General features: G+C 43.2%; 1 pseudogene; it reads left to right on the forward strand.

Annotated features, from left to right (window-relative positions):
• Nucleotides 1–19,426, forward strand: part of LOC141146065 (NXPE family member 4-like) — a 244,817-nt pseudogene that overhangs the window by 131,511 nt on the left and 93,880 nt on the right.

A 19,426-nucleotide genomic window follows, 5' to 3' on the forward strand; every position in this document is an offset into this window, starting at 1 on the left:
TTCCTTTTCACTTGCCCTTGTTAAAATGATTGTAAAACAGGAAGTGAGGGGATATTTCCAACAGGGACACATATGGCAATAAAAACACTTTTTGTTCATTACAGTAGGGGAAGGCTGAAAACCCTGACAGTTTTTCATTGCTGACAGTGTCCGATTGCATATTTGCCCTTAGAGTGGTAGTAAAGCCCCATTGTTTACTTGTACCTACAGGTAAGCTTATAAGAAGGTACAGTAAATATCTTCTAAAAGTGCACCATTTAGGTGATATTTACTATAGTAGCAGTCAGTGATGTCACCAGCGCATGCACACTCCACTCTAAATGGACGACTTGCTGTCCATTGAGAGAGCAGTGCCACGGCCGTGACTCCCACAGGCTTGTGCAGGAGTGACGTCATCTCAGCTCAGCCAGTCAAACAGCCGAAGCCCGCAATCCCAAAAGGAAGACCCAGAGAAAATGAAAGCCCTGTCAGTGGTGACAGTGCGCCGCTGGAGGGCTTCATTCTAAGGTAGGTCTTTCATAATGTGCTAGTATGCGATGAGTGCTAGCACATTATATTATTTTACAGGGAATTTTTTTTTTTGCAGTTTACTACTGCTTTAACTCAATTCTGGTGATAACACTGTCGCCAGAACAGATGGTGAGGATAGCTCTTCCCAAGGAGGCTTCAGACAACAATAACGACTTGATAGAAGCTATAGACTTTCCTAACTCTGTCTAAAGAAAAAAAAAAAAGAAATGTTGCCTTAAGATAAACCGTGTTTTTCTTTTTTTTATGTTGGTCATATATTGAAGCTGCAGTATGAAAGAGCTTGACAAATTCAATTTCATCACTGTTCTTGCAATGTGATATGCCCTGTACACACGACCGTACATTCCGACAACAAAATCCTTGGATTTTTTTCTGACGGATGTTGGCTCAAACTTGTCTTGCATACACATGGTCACACAAAGTTGTCGGAAAATCTGATCGTTCTGAACGCAGTGACGTAAAACACGTACGTTGGGACTATAAACGGGGCAGTAGCCAATAGCTTTCGTCTCTTAATTTATTCTGAGCATGCGTGGCACTTTGTGCGTCGGATTTGTGTACACACGATTGGAGTTTAACCAATCGGATTTTGTTGTTGGAAAATTTTATAGCCTTCTCTCAAACGTTGTGTGTCAGAAATTCCTATGGAAAATGTGTGATGGAGCCTACACATGGTCGGAATTTCCGACAACAAGGTCCTATCACACATTTTCCATTGGAAAATCCTATCGTGTGTACAGGGCAATAGACATATTTCCTTAGCAGAAATATATATTTGTTTTTTTTGTTTTTTTATGATGTTCAGTGCTTCAGAAGTCCCAGAAGCCTAGGGATCATGTTTAAGCTAAAAGTATTTGAAAGTATAGAATACAAATTTAAATGTTTTTATGGTCAATTTATCTACCAATAACTTTTTGTGATGGTTTTAAGGTCTAACATCAGAGTTGAAATTCCGAAAGACTTTGGCACGATCAGTGTGTTATCCTGCAACAACAGTAAGTGTTTTTATTGCAACATGTTTTATTCCTTTTTGTGATGTTGCTAAGATAAAAAGTGAGCATGCTTATCCTTCAATCTTTCTGAAAACAGTAAAGCTTGGATGTAAGTTCCTCCAGGAAATCATGATAAATGTGGGAGATTTCTAGGACTGTCTTTATTATTCAGGTTACTTTTATGTATTTATTACACTTGACAATGTATCAATCAGTGCACTAATCTATCTGCAACATTTCCGGCTCTGACTGTGAAGAGGACATCTGTTATCAAAAACTTTTGATTTTAAAACTTACGATATATTTAATTTTCTAGTGAATTATTGTAGTAGGGTAAATGTTGCACTAACCAGCTGGTTTCTATACACATTCAACACCAATGCTATGTAAGCCTGCCTTAATAGATGTAATTGTTTGGTCATACTGTTACACAGAAGATACCTGTCACATGTTGAATAAATGGAAGTATAGTCAACCCTCTGCTGCAGGTTAGATGAATGAAGAGAAAGCAGTGGGTGTTTGTTGAAGAGAAGTTTGTTAGTGAGAAATTGACAGTCCCTCCAAATATGAAAACCCCACACGTATGCGGATTAGAATGAATCCTGGAGTACAGATACTTCGAAGAGTCTTGAGAGGGGTGAAATCTGTAGCCCTGTGTTTGTCATAGCGGAGACCAGCAGCCTGCTTATGCAGGTATGCACAGTTATTTTAATCAAGGGCCTGGTGGTGATTTAGGACTCCACCTGGTAGACAGGCACTCCCCCGCCCAGAGATCAGAGTGTTGCGCCAGTGCAGAAGGGAGCTGCAAGAGAGGCTGACACAGAGTCTGAATTTTGTGATACAGTCTGGAGGACCAGATAGAGGCTGGAAATATAAGACCAGAGTAGCAGCACTGCAAAAGTAAGTTAGGAGGCTGAATTAAGCATGCTGAACAGGGTACAGGGTACTCTTATTTGTGTTAGAACTGTACTTTCTTTTTAAATGAAAGAGGGCCAAAAGTCCTGAAAGGTCCATTCCTGGCTGGTCTGCACTTGACAGAAGCACTACACTTGAGTGAAAACCCTATAATATCACAAATGATTGTATTTCAACCCAAGAACAAGAACTTATTATATTGCAACTCATCAGTCCTTAGATGTTGTGGCTGCTTTAGTTTTCTTTTTTCACACCTATTTTCTCTCATTTTTACCTGGTGTTCCTGACAGCAACAATTTGAGTCCTAAGGTGACAACACACACTCACTGTACTATATCTATAAAGCAGCAGAGCTGTCACATTAGGACTGGAATTGTTCTGGAACTACTGAATACCGGTATTTCCCCTTTCTCCTGTTCTCTCTAACACATGAGGGGATCTATAGTACTAACATACTTCCTGATAACATTGTTTGAGAAAACACTTGCAGAGTACACAGGACACAGGATATCACTAGATGTTGGGAGTATGATCGGGTAACTTTTTGCACTTTCAATGGTATATTTAAAGTGATACTAAAGTCTTGTTTTTTTGTTTAAAAATAACAAACATGTTATACTTACGTGCTCTGTTGCAGCGGTTTTGCACAACGCAGCCCCCGATCCTCCTCTTCTCGGGTCCCTCGCTGGCTTTCCTGGCCCCTCCCTCCTGCTGAGTGCCTCCACAGCAAGCAGATTGCTATGGGGGGACCCGAGCCGAGCCACTGCTCTGTGTGTCCATTCAGACACGGAGCCGCGACTCAGCCCCCCCTTTCCTCATTGGCTCACTGAGTTTGATTGATAGCAGTGGGAGCCAATGGCACCCGCTGTGTTTCAGCCAATCAGGAGGGAGAGTCCTGGACAGCCAAACCTCTTGTGTAACATGACTGGATCTAGATGGGGCTCAGGCAAGCATTAGGGGAGCTGAGGGGGGCTGCTGCACACAGAAGGTTTTTTTTTTTATCTTAATGCATAAAATGCATTAAGATAAAAAAAACCTTCTGCCTTTACAACCACTTTAACAGACCAAAAGGGGGCAAATGACAGAAGTATGTTGTTAGGGTTTACATATAATTTAAGGGTTTTATAAGAGAGGTTGTAATTTACACAATTTTTTGGTAACCTGCTGTCATGTCTACCCCAACGCGGGGTACTGTGTGCTTCACCTAGAGTAGCCCCCTTTCCCTGCCTGCAAGCAGGCCTACTGACACTTGGTTGCCCCCAGGACTTATGCATAATGCTATAGTGCCTGGCCACCATACCAGGGCAAAAGCGAACTGAGCAAAGCCAGGGAAAACTTGCAGTTAGCAGAGAGGTAGCGTGGTTCTATGACAGTCCAGGCAAAAGGCAGGCTGAGTTCAAGGAAAATAGTCCAATAATCCGGTCTGAAGTCATACACAGGGAAACTAGCAAAGCAGGGCAGACAGACAGGGAGCTCAATCAGGAACAACACGGGTATCATTCACTATCACAAGCAAGGAACTGAATGTTTGGCTTCTTATAACAGGTGACTGACCACATCAATCACCTTGTAGGTGGACACAGACAAGGAGAATGCAATAGTCACAATCCGGATGCTGGAATGAGGAGCAGGAGCACTTAAGTGATCCTGACACCTGCAGTGATTCTTATTTTAACATTGTGTGCCTGCACATCATGTATATATAAACATACATAAATATCAAAAGCATATGCAGCACCCCCCTGGGTTTACTGAAGGCAGGGTTGTAACCTCAATAGGTAGGGGGTGAGCTAGCCTTTACCCCAAGGCTGAGTCCATGGCTATAATGGGGAGTTTTGAACAGAAATTTGGCACCAATCACTTTTGATCTTTTCAAAGTTTTAATGTGGAACTTGAAAGAAGCTAGTAGGAGAGAGGGTATGGGGTCTCAGATACCAGTAGCAGATCACTTACAGACTCCTTGGATCCAGCAAAAATACAGCTTCACAGTACCAGAACCTTTAAGCCGACCCGGTGATACTGCAAACACGTTTTCAGATGTAGAACAAGATTCAGCTTCACAGTGTCAGAACCTTTAAGCCGGGAACACTGTGTAAGCACGTTTTAGATGTAAAGAAAACAAAAGTTTGGGACTTTATATGAGGTCATGACGCACCTATGTTTTAGATGTAGGTGCATCCTCCTGAGAGACCAGCCTTCATCCTGGCTCTTTCCAGCAAGGGTCCTCCCCTGGGTCTTTTCAATTTGGTTTGGCGACTTCAATGCTGGGCAAGACAGTCTAAGGACCATCTCAGGATTAGTAGGCCCCAGACAGGCATTCTGGGCCTACATGCAGAGCTCACTTCAGCAGCACCTCCTCAGGCCAGAGAGGCCGAGGAAAGAGAGCAAGCCCCCTCTCCAAGAATGCACCAGTGGTCAAGAACCTCCCACTGGGCTGGCTGGAAGAAGAATAAATGATCATAACTCAACCTAGTTGTACTACCTCATACTGGCCTGTGGTACCAGTGACACCTACTGGCAACAGTGAGAATTGCACAACCTAATTGAGATTAGGGAAAGACCAGATAAAATGTACAATCAGTCTGAGCTATTACAAAGAAAGGAAGAGCAGCGCAATCTTATACTGTCTCAATCAAACTTATTACACCCACTAATAAACCTAATAATAAAAACTGGTATATAAAATGTGCAGTGTAAAAACAATATTATATAGACATAATAAATGTGTCTAAAAATGAACTCTTACATGCAAAAATTATTGGTAAACAATGGAACAGTTTATATAATTAGGCTTATTAGTGGATGTAATAGGTTTGGTTGAGATAGTATAAGATTGCGCTGCTCCTCTGTAATAACATTATCAGTGTATCACTGACAAGTTAGCAGCAGCATTCTTACCCAAACTCCTCATTTCATTTTACTTCTTTCCATCAATATCTCTGGTGCTGTATTTTTTATTTCCTTTCCAATCAATCTGAGATGTTTACGGCTCAGCCAAAAGCTAAATTTACATAATAGTCCCAGTTTAGGACCAAGGGGCTACACATATTTTGAGGCAAACCAACAAATATAATTTGTCTTTTTTTCCGTAGGTGTTACTGAAGTAAAAGAAAAATGCACATTTGGAATGAAGTTAGAATATCCTAGTGGATATGTCATGAAGGATGTATGGTATCCAAAGACATGCAGTATGCTGAAGTATGACAATCTGGAAGAACTGGACACATGCTTGAAATGGAAGTTCATCTATCTGTTTGGTGAACTCTAAGACAGTGGATAATGTATTTTAAGGATCACATCAAAAGTATGTTTGAAACAATATAAAAGAGTGTGATATTTCCTTGGTGAAACTGTAAATCCAGGATGGGTTGTCAGGACAGCCAGGTCCCAGTTTCTACTGACAACTTGATTGATAAAAAAAATGTGTAACATAACTTTTGTTACAGTGTATTTAATTTTTTTTTAATTTTGGATAGAGTGGGGAGGGATGTCAGGTTTTTATTGCTGTCCGTGGCTTTCTCATGAAGATTCACCCTTTCTGTAAAGTTTTAGGCAGGTGTGAAGAAATGCTGTAAAGTAAAAATGCTTTCAAAAAGATATATTTTTCTGTTGCTTTCTCCCTTTCCTTTCTTCCTTTTTTTTTCTTCTCCTCTTTCCCCATTGATGATGCTTTGACAGCTTAACACTGAATATAGGTCATCTTGTATGAGGATGGTTATTTCTATTAAAGTTCTGTGTTTTGCATATGCTGGACACTTCGCATTTGCTTCATGAGGTTTATTCCCACATGGTAGAGAGACCAACTATATGCAACTCTTATGCCGCGTACACACGATCGTACATTCCGACAACAAAATCCATGTTTTTTTTCTGATGGATGTTGGCTCAAACTTGTCTTGCATACACACGTTCACACAAAGTTTGACGGAAATTCCGAACGTCAAGAACGCGGTGACGTACAACACGTACGATGGCACTAGAAAAGGGAAGTTCAATACCAAGTGCGCCACCCTTTGGGCTCCTTCTGCTAATCTCATGTTAGTAGAAGTTTGGTGAGAGACGATTCACGCTTTTCAGACTCGTGCTTTTCAGATCGTTATTACTGCTCTTCAGTTTGTGGGTTCGTATCTGTTCTTCAGTGCTTGTATTCAGTTTGCGTTTGTTTGTCAATGCATATTATTATTATTATTATTATTATTATAGTACGTATTTGATACCCAGTGCGTTCTTGTCCGCTCGTTTCTGAATTTCAGCTCGCTCTTTTCTGTTTTTCAGTGCTTTCTGTTAGTTCGTTCTCACCAGCCGACCGCTTTGAAGCCATGTTGCGGTTACGTACTCGCGTACTCGTCATAGAGTTCGTGCTATGCGGGGGCTTGGTGTTGGGGTTCTTGACCCAAGCCCAGTCCATGAACAGGGTGGGGAGGAGTTCATGGATGAAGAATTGGTTGCTCCAGCATGACCAGTTCTCTCATATGCCTTTGTTGCAGGAGATCCGTGAGAATAATCCTGATGATTTCAGGAATTATCTCTGGATGAAGGACCCTGTTTTTCACCATTTGTTGGCTTTGCTGTCCCCTTATATTAGCAGGCAGGACACCTGCATACAGCAAGCCATCCCTCCCGAGCAGAGGCTAGTCGCCACGTTGTGGTACTTGGCGACGGGGAGAAGTCTGCAGGAAATCAAGTTCTCGACAGGCATCTCCCCCCAGGCTCTGGGGATCATTACTCCAGAGACCTGATCTGCCATCATTCAGGTCCTGCAGAAGGACTATATTAGGGTAAGTTTTCTCCTTTAACATCACATTCTATGTATTTCATGTTTGCTAATGTATTGTATTTCATTCATCATTCCCTAATTACCATGATTGTAATATGCTGTGAATGTCCCCTTTATCCTCATGCATGCTGGAAGCTTTTAAACTTCCTTTTTTGTCCTTCATGCATATTTGCCTTCACTAACCTCCCCAGCATGCTATCCTGGGCCCATACACACCTAGCCTAGTCACTTAACAGTGTATTTTGTCAGCTCCATTGTACTGCTTTACCCTAAACACCCCCTAAAATGTGTACAAATGTTATTTGTGTCCTTAAATTCATGTGGAGTGCCAGAGGCTTTTTTTTGGGGGTCCCAAAATCATTTGGAACCCTCCCTCCCCCAACCGCTAAGTCAACCGATACCAATCCTCTATCTGCTAACTTTGCTAAACCCATACACACTATACCTACCTCTTTTGTGGTCATAATTTTGGATGAATTCACCAAAGCATGTAGTGCAAGGGCCTGCCTGAATACTTTCAAATGGTACTGTTTAAAGTTTTGTTCTCCTATTTTCTTGATAGATAATTGCAGAATGTAAAAAAGTGCTTCAGTTTGTACAGTGTGTATTCATAATTTTGTATTATGACACTTCTTACCTGTCCAATGGGCTGCCAATAGTGTAAGTAAGGAGGAGCTGGCCAAAGAAACACACATTATTTATGCATTCAGCTCTCAGTGAAGTAGAGAGGGTTACCTGTCCAAAACATACCCCCCCTAAAATTTTTACAATGGGCCATCAGAGGGGGTGAGTGAGTGAGTAATCTGATAAGTGTACTTAATATATTTGTCTTTAAATACTCCTTAAAATAAATGTTATACTGATGTTGGCCAAGAATGTTTGTGTCTAATCTGCTTGCAATGTTATGTGCAAAATGACTAATTATTTTTTTTCTTGTTTGACTCCACAGTTTCCTTCAATGCCACAGGAATGGCAGACTGTGGCTTCCCAATTTGCCCAGCGTTTGGACTTTCCCAACTGCGGAAACGCGTCCACATAGTCCCACCCCCCAACTCGGGCTCATACTATTATAATTACAAGGCGTTTAATAGTATTGTGTTGTTGGCGATGGTGTCGGCTGCTTACGAGTTTCTGTATGTGGACGTGGAGAAAAATGGCCGGATGTTGGAGTCATTGCCCAGACTGAGTTTTACCAATGGCTCCAGAATGGCAGGTGGGCTTGCCACCTCCAGAAGACAATGTGGAAGGACTCCCGTTCATCTTCATCGTGGATGAAGCATTTGCGCTGGGGGACCATCTTATGCGGCCATTCCCTATTAGGACCCTTACCCCGGACCAGAGAGTTTTTAATTATCGGCTGGCCAGAGCCAGAAGAGTGGTGGAGAATGCTTTTGGGATAATGGCCAGCTGGTTCCGCCTATTTCTGACACCAATCCACATGGCGGAATATAAACTGAACCATATTGTGCTTGCCTGCTGAATTCTGCACAATTTTCTTCGAAAAAATGCAACAAACTATGTGGCCACAGTTGGGACTGAGGCCGGCTTTCCTGATACTTCAACCCTGACGGCACTTGAAGCTGGCCGTCCTGGCTTGCCCCCCCAAAGCGCACGCAAAGTGAGACAAAAATATCTGCAGTACTTTGCGGGTAGGGGGTTGATATGCCACACAATCAAGAAATATTTTAAAATAAATATTTTTTGGATAAACAGAAATAATATTTCCTTTTACTTACTGCTTGTAATTCTTTCTTTTGTGATTTTTTTGGTAGTCACGAAAATGGCGTGATTGTGGCAAATTAAAAAGCACTGTGGGAGTTATTTACTAAAGGAAAATCCACTTTGCACTCCAGGTGCACTGCAAAAGTGCACATGAAACTGCAATGAAAGTGCACTTGTAGTGCAAAGTGGATTTGCCTTTAGTAAATAACCCCCATTGCCACTGTAAACACCAACTTACTACAAAAACTGCTTTTGAGCATTGAAATAAGAAGCCACACATTGTTGAGTAGAAAACATTTTACTCAAAAGCACATTCACATGTGCGTTAGAAAAGGGTTTTTGAACAAACCAACATCTTTGTTGTATAACATTTTTTTTTGGTCACGTTAGAAATGCCTTTTCTTGGTTCAACAGGCATGTTTCCAAACAGAACATGCACAACGCAGGAACTTACAAAGTTCAACTTTGACAAAGTGAAGGCAATATCAGACATTAGTATGTCCAAACTGTGTTGATATTGCCTTCATCAGATGGGGTGATGTCAGCCCTGTAAAAGCCAAATTTTGAAGATGCACACAAATTGGGATTCAAAATGGCGATTTCCCTCCTGATCCCATGCCTAATGTCAACGTGCTAGCTCCCATCATGTGTGATCAATGGATGTGTTTTGGGGGTGCAACCCCTTCCTCTCACCTACTTCAGTTGTGAGGAAGGGGTTGCACCCACAAAACACGCACATTGAAATAATAGAGAAATTAGTTTGGGAGAACTCTGTGTGAATATGAGCAGCAAAACAACTTCATTCTTCTAGCATTATAAAGAAGAAGAGAATGCGCTGCATTAAAATATTTTTAAAATTTCAGCGTGACGAATGTGCTATCTCCATTACGAATGCTAGTTTTACCAGACCGAGTGCTTCCGTCTCGTAATTTATTCTGAGCATGCATGGCACTTTGTGCGTTGGAATTGTGGACACACGATCGGAATTTACGAGAACAGATTTTGTTGTCGGAAAATTTGAGATCCAGATCTCAAATTTTGTGCTACGGAAATTCCGATGGAAAATGTCCGATGGAGCCTACACATGGTCGGAATTTCCGTCAAAAAGCTCCCATCAAACAGTTTCCGTCGGAAAATCTGACCGTACGTATGGAGCATAACACTCCTTAAACTACGCTGAAGGTATTTTTGACTTCTGCTTCTATATGCAAACATTTGTCATCAATGTCTCTTATATACGCTACTCAGATGTTCTCACCTGTGCTGTCGATACTCACTTGATTTTGCACTTGAATAATATCCACAGATTTGTTCTAATGACTTGCAAGGTTGGTGCTGCATTTCTGTAAATTAAGTTGGAGATTTGGTCAGGATCAATGGCGTCCTCAATGAGAAATACAGGCAGATATTATCGATGATGCCGTACCATCAGGGAGGCATGCAATTGACCCCAAATGTATTCTGCAGTAGGACAAGGACCCCAAACATACAGCCAATGTCATTAAGAACTATCTTCAGCATAAAGAAGAACAAGGAATCCTGGAAATGATGGTCCCCCCCCCCTCCAGAGCCCTGATCTCAAAATCATCAAGTCTATCTGTATTTGAGGCAGCCTATATCCAAAGAAAATCTGTGGTTAGTTCTCCAAGATGTTTGGAACGATTTCCTTCAAAAACTGCGTGTAAGTGTATTTAGAAGAATTGATGGTGTTTTGAAGGCAAAGGATGCTCACGTCGTATCAGTGGCGGTGCATCCATTAGGGGCGCTTGGGCGCCGCCCCTTCTCTCCAGCCACCTCCTCTGTGTACTATTGATAGATTCATGCATTGCGCCAATTTAAAAAAAAAAAAAATGGCGTAGGGGTCCCTCTCAAAATCCACACAAGACGCTTCAGGTCTGGTGTGGATTTTAAGGGGAACCCCACACCAAAAAAAAATTGCGTGGGGGTCCCCCTAAAAAAACCATACCAGACCCTTATCTGAGCATGTAACCTGGCAGGTCGCAGGAAAAGAGGGGGGACAAGAGAGCGGCCCCCACTCCTGAACTGTACCAGGCCACATGCCCTCAACATGGGGAGGGTGCTTTGGGGTAGCCCCCCAAAGCACCTTGCCCCTATGTTGATGGGGACAAGGGCCTCATTCCCACAACCCTTGCCCGGTGGTTGTGGGGGTCTGTGGGTGGTGGGCTTATCGGAATCTGGAAGACCTCTTTAACAAGGGGACCCCCAGATCCCGGCCCCCCCTATTTGAAATGGTAACAGATACATTGTACCCCTACCATTTCACAAAAAAGTGTCAATATGTTAAAAAACCACAAGACACATCTTAGGACAAGTCCTTTATTAAAAAATAAAAAAATTAAAATGTCCCACGAAGTCCATTCATCTTCTTCTCTCGATCCGCCGGACCGAAAAAAAACCCCGCAACGCCGCCACCGATCCGCCTCCATGGGAGGCATCCGCCGTAATGACCGTCCTCTCAGGTGACAGTTCTCTTATAACTGAGGAAGGGGCCACACGATGACGTACCCGTGTGACCCTGCCCCCCTCTGAGGCATGGGGCCTCCAGGATTATGGAGGCCACTGTGCTCTTAGGAACCTTAAGTGCAGCAGAATTTTTTTTGTAACCTTGGCCAGATCTGTGCCTTGCCACAATTCTGTCTCTGAGCTCTTCAGGCAGTTCCTTTGACCTCATGATTCTCATTTGCTCTGACATGCACTGTGAGCTGTAAGGTCTTATATAGACAGGTGTGTGGCTTTCCTAATCAAGTCAAATCAGTATAATCAAACACAGCTGGACTCGAAGGTGTAGAACCATCTCAAGGATGATCAGAATAAATGGACAGCACCTGAGTTAAATATACGAGTGTCACAGCTAAGGGTCTGAATACTTAGGACCATGTGATATTTCAGTTTTTCTTTTTTAATAAATCTGCAAAAATGTCAACAATTCTGTGTTTTTCTGTCAATATGGGGTGCTGAGTGTACATTAATGAGGAAAAAAAATGAACTTAAATGATTTTAGCAAATGGCTGCAATGTAACAAAGAGTGAAAAATGTAAGGGGGTCTGAATACTTTCCGTCCCCACTGTGTTTATATATGTATGTATGTATATATATGTATATATGTATGTGTGTGTATATGTATGTGTGTGTGTATATGTATCCCTAAGTGAAAATGTCCAAATTGGGCCCAAAGTGTCAATATTTTGTGTGGCCACCAATATTTTCCAACACTGCCTTAACCCTCTTGGGCATGGAGTTCACCAGAGCTTCACAGGTTGCCACTTGAGTCCTCTTCCACTTCTCCATGATGACATCATGGAGCTGGTGGATGTTAGAGACCTTGCGCTCCTCCACCTTTTGTTTGAGGATTCCCCACAGATACTCAATGGGGTTTAGGTCTGGAGACATGCGTGGCCAGTCCATCACCTTTACCCTCAGCTTCTTTAGGAAGGCAGTGGTCATCTTGGAGGTGTATTTGGGGTCGTTATTATGTTGGAATACTGCCCTGGGGCCCAGTCTCCAAAGGGAGGTGATCGTGCTCTGCTTCAGTATGTCACAGTACATGTTGGCATTCATGGTTCAGTCAATGAACTGAGGCTATAAGAATTTCTGCTGCACTTAAGGTTCCTAAGAGCACAGTGGGCTCCATAATCCTTAGATGGAAGATGTTTGGGATGACCAGAACCCTTCCTAGAGACGGCCGTCCAGCCAAACTGAGCTATCGGGGAGAAGAGCCTTCGTGAGAGAGGTAAAGAAGAACCCAAAGATCACTGTGGCTGAGCTCCAGAGATACAGTCGGGAGATGGGAGAAAGTTGTAGAAAGTCAACCATCACTGCAGCCCTCCACCAGTCGGGGCTGTATGGCAGAGTGGCCCGATGGAAGCCTCTCCTCAGTGAAAGACACATGAAAGCCCGCATGGAGTTTGCTAAAAAAACACCTGAAGGACTCCAAGATGGTGAGAAATAAGATTCTTTGGTCTGATGAGACCAAGATAGAACTTTTTGGCCTTAATTCTAAGCGGTATGTGTGGAGAAAACCAGGCACTGCTCATCACTAGGGATGAGCTTCGAGTTCGAGCTGAACCCATGTTCGACTCGAAAATCGCATGTTCGACCGTTTGTCGAATTTCGAATGTTATGGGCCGTTCCCGCCAAATTCGAGTGGCGCGTCACAGCCCATAATTCACTGTGGCATCGCAGTGCATTGCTGGCTGATGATTGGCCAAGCATGCACTATGACCCGCATACTTGGCCAATCACAGCGCCGTCTGTACAGAGAGCCGTAATTGGCTAAAGCCAGGGTGGCTTTGGCCCTTTATGGCTCAGGGGGTTTAGTACACGCCCCACACTATATAAGGCCGCCTGCATGGTGGCCTTCTGAAGTGTGTTGTAGCAGCGGCGGAGAGATAGACAGAGAGACAGTGTCATTTGATTTAAGTTAGATAGAGTAGGCAGGCGATATATATATATATATATATATATATATATATATATATATGCATCCTAGGTGTTTGTGTGTGTGTTTATGTATGTGTGTGTGTGTGTATACTGTATTCTGTTTTAGCTAGATCCGTTCCTGTTATTTTTTTCCTACTGACAGGCAGGCAGGTGTTTTTACAGTATTTACAGCTACCTGAAGAAAATTGCTGGTGTTCTTCTGATCCTATTAGTCCTATTATCTACAGTATTTACAGTTGGTGTACTGTGTCCTCTGCACAGAGTGCACCTAAAGCTACCTGAAGAAAATTGGTGGTGTTCTTCTGATCCTATTAGCACCACAGGCAGGCAGCTGTAGTATTTACAGTTAGTGTAGTGCATCCTCTGAACAGTGTGCACCTAAAGCTACCTGAAGAAAATTGGTGGTGTTCTTCTGATCCTATTAGTACCGCAGGCAGCTGCAGTATTTACAGTTAGTGTAGTGTGTTCTCTGCACAGTGTGCACCTAAAGCTACCTGAAGACAATTGCTGTTGTTCTGATCCTATTAATACCACAGACAGGCAGCTACAGTATTTACAGTTAGTGTACTGTGTCCTCTGCACAGTGTGCACCTAAAGCTACCTGAAGAAAATTGGTGGTGTTCTTCTGATCCTATTAGTACTACAGGCAGGCAGCTGCAATATTTACAGTTAGTGTACTGAATCCTCTGCACAGTGTGCACCTAAAGCTACCTGAAGACAATTGCTGTTGTTCTGATCCTATTAGTACCACAGGCAGGCAGCTACAGTATTTACAGTTTGTGTACTGTGTCCTCTGCACAGTGTGCACCTAAAGCTACCTGAAGAAAATTGGTGGTGTTCTTCTGATCCTATTAGTGCCACAGGTAGGCAGCTGCAGTATTTACAGTTATGCCCAGTACACACGATCGGACATTGATCAGACATTCCGACAACAAAATCCATGGATTTTTTCCGACGGATGTTGGCTCAAACTTGTTTTGCATACACACGGTCGCACAAAGTTGTCGGAATGTCTGCTCGCTAAGAATGTGGTAACGTACACCACGTACAACGAGACTAGAAAAGGGCAGTTCAGAACCAAGCGCGGCACCCTTTGGGCTCCTTTTGCTAATCTCGTGTTAGTAAAAGTTTGGTGAGAGACGATTCGCGCTTTTTCAGACTCGTGGTTTTCAGATCGTTTTCTGCTGTTCAGTTTGTGCTTGTGGGTTTGTATTTGCTCTTCAGTGCATGCAGCGAGTACCATTGACTTGTCATTGTGTTCTTGTTCGTTCGTTACTGTTTTTCAGGTCGCTCTTCACAGACCTTGCTGTTCTTCAGTGCATTCTGTTACTTCGTTCTGAGCAGCTGACCGTTTTCTAGCCATGTCGCGTATACGTACTCCTCGTAGAGTTCGTGCTGTGCGGGGGCTTCTTGTTGGGGTCCTGACCTTGACACAAGTCCAGTCCATGAACAGGGTGGGGAGGAGTTCATGGACCAAGAATTGGTTGCTTCAGCGTGACCAGTTCTGTCACATGCCTTTGCTCCGTGAGATCCGTGAGAATAATCCTGATGATTTCAGGAACTTTCTCCGGATGACGGACCCTGTTTTTCACCGTTTGTTGGCTTTGCTGATCCCTTATATTAGCAGGCAGGATACCTGCATGAGGCAAGCCATCACTCCGGAGCAGAGGCTCGTCGCCACCCTGCGGTACTTGGCGACAGGGAGAAGCCTGCAGGACTTGAAGTTCTGGACAGGCATCTCCCCCCAGTCTCTGGGAATCATTATCCCAGAGACCTGTTTTGCCATCATTCAGGTCCTGCAGAAGGAGTATATTAAGGTAAGATTTTTATCCTTTAACATCACATTTTATTGTATTTAATGTTTGATAATATATTGTATTTCTTTCCTCATTCCATAATTACCATGATTGGAATATGCTGTGAATGTCCCTATTGTCCTCATGCATGCTGTATTTTTATGTATTTTTTTTTGCTCCTTCTTTATATTATTATTATTATTATTATTATTATTATTATCATACATATTTGCCTTCACTTGCCTCCCCAGCATGGTCTACAGGCCCTATATTCACCTAATATAGTCACTTAACAATGTATTTTATCAGCTCCATAGAAGTGCTTTACCCCAAACACCCGTAAAATGTTTTGAAATGTGATTGGTGCTTAAAATTCAGGCAGAGTGCCAGAGGCTTTTTATGGGGGTCCCCAAATCATTTGGAACCCTCCCTCCCCCCAACTGCTAAGTCAGCTGATACCAATCCTCTATCTATCCTCAATCATCTATCTGCGGACTTTGCCAAACCCATACACACTATACCCATCTCTTTTGTGGTCAGATTTATGGATGAATTCCCCAAAGCATGTAGTGCAAGGGCCTGCCTGAATACTTTCAAATGGTACTGTTTCAAGCTTTTGTATACTATTATTATCTTGATAGGTAATAGCAGAATGTCCAAATGTGCTCAAATGTGTACCGTGTGTATTTATATTTTTGTTATTATGACACTTCTTACCTGTCCAGTGGGCTGCCAATAGTGTAACTAAGGAGGGGCTGTTCAAAGTAATACCCATTATTTAGGCATTCATCTCTCAATGAAGTGGAGAGGGTTACCTGTCCCAGAGTCCCCCCCTATAATGTTAGAAATGGCCCAGGAGAGGGGGGATGGGAATCTGATAGTTGGACCTTATACTTTGGTTTTTAAAAATTTCCTCCAATAAATGTTATCTTGATGTTGGCCAACAATGTTTGTGTCTAATCTGCTTTCCCTGTTTATGTGCACAAAGACTAATTTTTTTTTTTTGGTTTTGACTCCACAGTTTCCTTCCACGCCACAGGAATGGCAGACTGTGGCCTCCCACTTTGCCCAGCGGTGGGATTTTCCTAACAGCGGAGGGGCAATTGATGTGAAACACGTCCACATCGTCCCACCCCCCAACTCGGGGTCGTACTATTACAACTACAAGGGGTTCAATAGTATTGTGATGTTGGCGGTGGTGTCGGCTACTTATGAATTTCTGTATGTGTACGTGGGTAAGAATGGCTGGATGTCCGATGGTGGAGTCATCGCCCAGACTGAGTTCTACAGGCGTCCCCAGAATGGCAGCTTGGACTTGCCACCTGCAGAAGACAATGTGGAAGGACTCCCATTCGTCTTCGTTGCGGATGAAGCTCTTGTGCTGGGGGACCATCTTATGCGGCCATTCCCGATGAGGACCCTCACCCCGGACCAGAGGGTTTTTAATTACTGGCTGGCCAGAGCTAGAAGAGTGGTGGAGAACACGTTTGGAATCATGGCCCGCCGGTTCCGCCTATTTCTTACACCCATACATATGGCGCAGTACAAACTGAATCACATCATCCTGGCGTGCTGTGTTCTACACAACTTTTTATGACAACATTCTGCCAACTATGCTGGCTCAGTTGGGCCTGAGGCCAGAATTCAACATGAATCAACCCTGACAGCACTTGAAAGTGGCCGTCCTGGCTTGCCCCCCTGAGTGCCCATGATGTTCGGCTAAGATACCTTGAATTCTTTGCGGGTAGGTGGGCTATCAATATGCCAGACAATGTGTAAACCTTTTTAATATAAAAATAAAAAAGAACTCAAATCTTTGGTGACATTTACTGCTTGTGTTTTTTTTAGCTGACCCTGACAGAAATGTGGTGAGTCCTGAAAATGGCGTGATTGTGTAACATTACAAAGCATTGTTGGGTGTTTTTTTTTCTAAAGGCAAAGGCACTTTGCACTACAAGTGCACTTGAAACTGCACTGAAACTGCACTTGTAGTGCAAAGTGTATTTTCCGTAGGAAAGAACCCCCATTGTCACAGAATACACCAATTAGAGCACCACAAAAGTGTTGTAGCATTGAGACAATAATTCACACAATCTTGATTAACAATCTTTTTAATAACAGCACAATCACATGTGCATTTCCAAAAGGTTTTTAAAACAAACCAACATGTTTGATGTTTAACAATTTTTGGGGTCACATTAGAAAAAGTAGAAATGTCCATTTAAGATAAAACAGGCATGTGTAAAACCCACAAGAAATACACAAATTTAGAACTTACAAAGTTCACATTTGGTAGAACTTGAAGGCATTATCAGACATGAGTATTTACAAACTGTGTTTGATATTGCGTTCAGATGGGGTGAAGTCACCCCAGGAAAAGCCAAATTTGGAAGATGCACACAAATTTCCAAATGTCAACATGTGCTAGCTGCCATCACGGGAGATCAAGGGACGTGTTTTGGGGGTGCAACCCCTTCCTCACAGCTACTTTATTATTGAGGAAGGGGTTTGCACCCCCAAAACGCATCCATTGATCTCCCGTGATGGCAGATAGCACATGTTGACACACTGCGTGCCTCTTCCAAATTTGGCTTTGTTACAAATTGACATCAAAAATATGAAAAATGTTGGCGCAACAAAAAGCCAAGGGATTTTGCGGGGTTTTAAACTCTCCCTAAAACATCAATGATGTTCTTCATTTTTTGCTGAACATCATTGATGGCTTTCACAATGTTTTCCAAGTCCCTATTACACCCCATGATCTCCCCGATCAGGATCTGGGCACTTTCCGAGGTGAAAGGATCTGGATCCACAACATCACAATCACCTAAAAAGATCGAAACAAAAAAAACACCATGTATTATAAATATGGCGGCATCCATCTCTTATCTGAGCCTGTGGTCGCAGACACTCACCTGTTGTGGTGCCAATTTCCACCACGTTTTCCTCCTACTGCTCTGCTTGTCTTGGGTGGATTTCCCCTTCTTCCAGAGGTGGGGGGTCTCTGGTGTCCTCTGAGTAGGGATGAGCCGAACACCCCCCTGTTCGGTTCGCACCAGAACATGCGAACAGGAAAAATGTTCGTTCGAACACGCGAACACCGTTAAAGTCTATGGGACACGAACATGAATAATCAAAAGTGCTAATTTTAAAGGCTAATATGCAAGTTATTGTCATAAAAAGTGTTTGGGGACCTGGGTCCTGCCCCAGGGGACATGGATCAATGCAAAAAAAAGTTTTAAAAACGGCCGTTTTTTCAGGAGCAGTGATTTTAATAATGCTTAAAGTCAAACAATAAAAGTGTAATATCCCTTTAAATTTCGTACCTGGGGGGTGTCTATAGTATGCCTGTAAAGGGGCGCATGTTTCCCTTGTTTAGAACAGTCTGACAGCAAAATTACATTTTGAAGGAAAAAACTCATTTAAAACTACCCGCGGCTATTGCATTGCCGACAATACACATAGAAGTTCATTGATAAAAACGGCATGGGAATTCCCCAAAGGGGAACCCCGAACCAAAATTAAAAAAAAAAAAAAATGACGTGGGAGTCCTCCTAAATTCCATACCAGGCCCTTCAGGTCTGGTATGGATATTAAGGGGAACCCCGGCCAAAATTTAAAAAAAAAAAAATGACGTGGGGTTCCCCCTAAATTCCATACCAGACCCTTCAGGTCTGGTATGGATTTTAAGGGGAACCCCGCACCAAAAAAAAAAAAAAAAAACGGCGTGGGGTCCCCCCAAAAATCCATACCAGACCCTTATCCGAGCACGCAACCTGGCAGGCCGCAGGAAAAGAGGGGGGGACGAGAGTGCGGCCCCCCCTCCCTCCTGAACCGTACCAGGCCACATGCCCTCAACATTGGGAGGGTGCTTTGGGGTAGCCCCCCAAAACACCTTGTCCCCATGTTGATGAGGACAAGGGCCTCATCCCCACAACCCTGGCCGGTGGTTGTGGGGGTCTGCGGGCGGGGGGCTTATCGGAATCTGGAAGCCCCCTTTAACAAGGTGACCCCCAGATCCCGGCCCCCCCCTGTGTGAAATGGTAAGGGGGTACATAAGTACCCCTACCATTTTACGAAAAAAGTGTCAAAAATGTTAAAAATGACAAGAGACAGTTTTTGACAATTCCTTTATTTAAATGCTTCCTCTTTCTTATATCTTCCTTCATCTTCTGGTTCTTCTGGTTCTTCTGGCTCTTCTGGTTCTTCCTCCAGCGTTCTCGTCCAGCATC

This window comes from Aquarana catesbeiana, linkage group LG05, assembly GCF_042186555.1.
Source record: "Aquarana catesbeiana isolate 2022-GZ linkage group LG05, ASM4218655v1, whole genome shotgun sequence".
Lineage (NCBI taxonomy): Eukaryota > Metazoa > Chordata > Amphibia > Anura > Ranidae > Aquarana > Aquarana catesbeiana.